The sequence below is a fragment of the Solanum lycopersicum genome, chromosome 3 (genome assembly GCF_036512215.1).
Source record: "Solanum lycopersicum chromosome 3, SLM_r2.1".
NCBI lineage: Eukaryota > Viridiplantae > Streptophyta > Magnoliopsida > Solanales > Solanaceae > Solanum > Solanum lycopersicum.
Window position 1 is genome coordinate 32837604 of NC_090802.1, and position 6000 is coordinate 32843603.

Genomic DNA, 6000 nt, shown 5'->3' on the forward strand with positions numbered 1-6000 from the left:
TTTTTCAAGCCTTGTAGGATCAATTGACGCCTAAGGTCGACAGGCCGTCGATTGAACGACTGGCTGTCCCTTGGGGCCGTCGTTTGACATTGCTAGGCAGTTCTGCCCCTTTGAGTTGGGGTCCTCTTCTAGGGCCCCTCATGGGTCGTAGGTGTTGTCGTACCAAATCTTATACTCCTAAATATGCACGTATAGGTCTTAGGAACCCCCCATCAATTTCAACACGAAACAAGTCATGAAACATGCAAAGGCACATTAGAACACATGCAAGAACATAAGGGACTAGTCGTCAAACGTCTTGATCGTCCCTTGAAGTTTGACTTCAAACTCAACCAGGAAGACTTCAAAACTCACATGCACATTAATTAAGCTAATTAGAAGCACGTAAAGCACTAGGGAAAATCTAGAAAAGCCTCGTTCATTTTTAGAGTTGTCACAATTAGCAACACGTAAGATCAGGTTCACTTATCACAATATCCATAGAAAGGACTAATAATTTCCCAAATGATAATGATATGCAATGCAATTTCAATTATAGTGATGCATGTTTTGCCTAACTATATGCACAATGTCTCTCTCTTTGAAACTATGAAGGACATATCTATTCATGTATCTGTGACATCGTGTGACTTATCCCTCGATAAAAAAAATCAATCACGGTGTGTGAAATTTCACTCGATAATAGAATCCATTGCGGTGTGCGACGTATCCCTCAAATAAAAATATTCAGCACGGTGCGCGATACCTCCCACAAAATGGTACATCCATTTTAATTTTTTATTCTTCTTCAATTCACATAACACTTTTCACAACCATGTCTCAGTATTAATGCAAATTACATGTTCCCATAAATAATGAGGAGTTTTGTATTTTCAGAACAATGCACAATTTACAAAAACAAAGCCATGATACTACATACACAATAAATTTTCAAACCATTTTCAACACATCACACCCTAATAATTAATCACATTCCCTTTTATTACCCCTTTTCATTGTTAAAACTATTAAATATGGACAAGTCAACCCATAACCAAGTCCCATTACTTTACAACATAAACAACAAAGAAATACATGATTCTATGAATTTAATAAATATTGAGAAATCCCCTTTCCTTAAACAATTTTACAATTTACTCTAGGACTTGAGCATTCCCGTTTTGTTGGGCTTCCAAATCAACGCAATCTATTCAAATACAAAAATTACAATACATTTTCTAAACAGAAAACAAGCATATTATTATATGTTTAGCTTTGACCCAAAACCATAATCATTTTCTATCTCTTATACCAAGTGTCAAGTCTTAATTTCACTAAATAACCTAACTTTATTAATATTCACATAATGTTATACAATTATTCTTTAATATAGTAAAACTTGAATTATAGTGTAATAACCAAAAAGATAATAACTACCAATTAAATGACCATGTACTAACCAGTATTGTCGAAAATGATACGCAAAACATCAAACTAATTACAATTGACTTAACCTTATTTATCCTCCTCGAATCATTACCAGATATTCTCTCATTATTACTCATCAATGGCTATCAATCACTTAAATATAAATTAATCAACAAAGATTTTGATTGCAACATCTCTAAATTCTATTCTATTCTACCATTATAATCATTACAATAATATGAATTCATTCTATATGAACAATTTCATATATTAAGATGTGTTTAGTACTAACTTGAAGCTACTCGTACTAATTCTCGTAGTTGTGCCGAGTTTCAAGCGGATACTCTTTTTGTTATGACCAAAAATCAATAAACCCGTTTTAAATTAATTTACTAAATGGGTCCAGTGGTATAGGGTGTTAAATTAATTATTGACTTGTCCCATTAACCAATAATTAAAAAATAAATATTTAATAAATATCCATTAATTAAGTAACCATAGTTACCAAATATTTTTAAATTTCAAAACCAACTTCACTTACTAATCCTAAATGACCCTGTGCAATTATTGAGAGGGTTAAAATGGTAATTTTATAAAATTTTCTAAATTGGCCTTATGCACCACTACAAATCACATTCGCTTGAACATTAAGTAAAAGAAAGTCAAATACTATGTGTTAGAAGAGAAGGTATCATTTTTCAGGGTCGTGTTCGTATTCATCGCTTCAAGTGAACACATCCTTAGAACCCTTCCATTGAGATAAACTACCAAGAATTCAATTTTTGATAAAATTCAGATAGCTTTACTACTCATGAGTGACTACCGAGTCATAAACTAACTCACTAACCTAATTTGAATTGATATCCTCTACACCACAACACAACCTTACGGACAAATCTGTTCTCTCAACAAGAAGTGAGCCTAAACAAATCACCACATACTAATATTGCAGAAACCATCATAGATCTTATCAAGATTTCTATCTCAAAACATAATCTTTCCGTGAGCTTAAACTATAAAATTATGAGTTTATACATCACGTTCAGATTAAGGATAATGGAACTCATCTAATCAAAAGAAGAAAATGATCGAGTAACCACCCAACAAACAATAAACTCGAGACTGTAGAAACTCTAACAACAGTACTAGAATGCTAGTTTCACATATGTGATTATAGACAACTGTTATGGCTAGAAGAACTAAACTAAGAATCCCCACATTTAATAACACAAAATTAAAGCGTGACCCAGGCGACTACATAAATGTTATGATTGTGAGAAAAATATAGATACCCATGACAACTCTTTTATAAATTCTCCTAACCAAGGTCATATATGTCGAACTAGTAGTATACTCCTACTATCCAAAACAACACCAAATCTTTCATCATTGGAATGATGAAGTCTTACCAAATATCCTACACTATCAAGAAGACCGATACATCTAATCCACCAATAGATATTCACCCATAAAAGTGAAAACATGTGCAGTCACAAACAATGAATCATACTCTAAACCATGTCCAGAATGAAGTAGGTGGTCACATAATAATGTACGGAACCAAGGTCAAATAACGCAAAAATATTCTTTCCATAATTACCATATCAAACATTTCCATTTTATCTAACTCCATCTCCTTGATTTTTAGCCATCCATAATCAACAAATCTAGTCCCATTGCAATCATATGCATACTCGATTTATCAAATCCCACATACTTATAACATTACTCCGCTAAATCCAACCCTTTAATACTAGAAAACAAAATAAAAACCCTTTACATTACCCTCATACTATCACTTGTATCAAAGTCTTTTTTTAGCAAACACATTGAAGCCTTTAATTTGTTTTGAACTATGATTCTCTCTCTCTCTTTTCAACCAGGTATTCCATGACAGATACAAGTTCCACCAAAAGTTGATAACAATAGTTTCGAATTGAGAAGTATCTTTCCATCACGATAAAGCTATTGAATCATTCAAAGTTAACTCTATGTAATTCTTCAAACTAAGATTCAAGTACAATAAAAATTGTAATATATATCATGCCAAATTATAGAGAAGTTGTTGACCACTCTAATAAATAAGTATACTATTAGTAAATAATCTCAATTTACTATCAAGTGTTTATGTAATACATCACAATAGTCTGCCTATTCCAATCAATAGAATAATATCAATCCAACTAAAAATCCTTAATAATCATGTATGATTGTATCCATACTTTAGTGAATTTATAAGTCAATTTCCATAATTTGAACAAACTAACCCCACATATATACACTGAATCTTCCATACATCATCGTTCTTCGCCTAGACCAAACCTAATCTTCATAAAATTCATTGGTAAACCTCTTTTATGTATGTACTGAATCAATTCACCATTAATAGTTATTTTTAAACTTAAAGGAAAAACCCTACTACCTTCAAGTTCGAACCAAGGGACTATACAAGATGTCTTATTATTTACCTATTATACATTCTTCCCATGACAAATATTTTAAATTCCTTGAACTCTTAGAAATACTGTACTCTTTTCCTTTTCGATAGATCACTTCGAATATTATCCGTTGAAAAGAAACCCATGAGATTTTACCTTATCCTCTAAATAAAAGCATTGTGTGAAACCCTTCCTTAGTTTCTTTAACAATTGATAACAATAATCTTTACGATCCAAACCATTCACAAGTCCTTACAAATGACCAATACTATATGAGATAAATTTTTTCTTACCTTACCAATTCACATTTTTATAAAACAAAAAATTACAAACATAGACTTGATATGAAAGACTTGAATTGGAATTCCATATTTGCGTCGTGGCTCGATGTCGGTCCTGCCTCACTCTGTGAAAAGGGAGTTAAGCCTGCTCTCACTAGGTAACCCCAATATGTCGTTTGGGTTGTGCTAAGGCATGGCGAACATCAGGAGTGATCAGATGTGCTAAATTGATCCAGAGTGAGATCTGATCATCTAATTCAACGCTTCAATACACTTTCTCATTTCGTCCAACACTCGATCTTGATCAATGTCATTTTGGAGAATGATTTGAAGCGTCTCTTTAATATGAATCTTCTCATGCTCTCTAGATCTCTTCCTCACATAAGGAGGTATATATCTCCCTTTGTGATTGCACTAATTTTTCACCAAAGATATTTTTGTTGTCTAGTCGTTCAATTGATAAACCAGTGCATCTAGAGTGAGGCTTTTTTTGCCTCTTGATCTGCCTCAATTGGCTTGCCACCCACTCCCTTTGTCATGCTTAGTGGATGTGCATACACAATATAAAATACAAAAGAAAATCAAAACTAAAAATTAAGGTTAGTAAACCTACACTACAAAGAACTATAAATTTCAAATCACTACATCTTCACGTGACACCACTCCGCGGTAGCGATGCCATCTTGATTTTTGGTATCCTTTTTATACTCATGATCAACGAAACTAACCTACAATCTGATTGTTTATGAATCGAAGCTTGTTTAGTAACCTAAACAAGGGTTTGGGTTATGTCCCTAGGGAGTGGTAGTGAAAATAGTAGCTACACAGAATTCCGTTCTAAATAGTGCTAGCTTAAGACATTTTCAAATATAAAAAAAAATTAAATTTAGTTTGTGACACCAAAGTGTCAAATATAAAATTTATTTGTCACAGGTAGTATTAAGATATAAAATAAATGATAAACAAGTATGGGAGTGTTCATGGGGTGTAATAGCTATATGTGAAGATACAAGTTCGGTAGCTAATTTCGCAAGACAGTGATACTAGGCTAAGCTTTAACTGAAATCATGTTTCCTCTCGGGTAACTTACCGCATATCAAATCTGTTCCTCTAGAACACCCACTCGTCTAAATTATCAAGCTTATGCCTTATCCACACTCGCTCTTTCGATGGGAGTGCTTGGATATGGGACTAGGTCTCACCCTCTCGGGCTGGACCTTATTTCGACCCACTCCTTAGGAGATCAGTCTGGTGGTCTTAGCTTTACGAGCTCTCTCTCGAACAAGCCAAAAACACATTAGTGGATTTTTATTTGCAACTACAAACCTATTATATTAAACTACAACCACTAGGTGAAATCACAATTAAAATGCAATCTAACCTACAAGCAAACAAGACCCAACAAATTAATCAACCCATAATTGCGAAATCAAACCCCAAGAATTGGGGGGGGGGGGGTTTAGACACACATCAAATAATAATAAAATACACTTTAAATGATAAAGGAATCAGGTAAGTATAGCAGATTAAACCTTAAAAGTAGAAAAACAAGGTAAATGGAGAAGACCCATTTCCAAAATTGGAAGAAGAGCTTATTTTTTCAAGCTTCCATAAAAACCCTCTCAAAACTTGAGAACAAAATATCAAGTGTAATTATTTCACTCTCTAAATAATAACAGAATTCAGTATTTATAGATTTCAGAATTGTGCTGGCGAATCCTTTCGGCGTAGTTAGTTGTGATTCACCGAGTGATTCAGAAAATCGACCTTTATTGAGTTTATCGTTACTTGCACGTTTCCTTCTTTCTCTATGTGTTCTGGACCGATGGGTGGAAATCTTAGGCTTTGCGAACTGATTGGGGAAACACCGACTG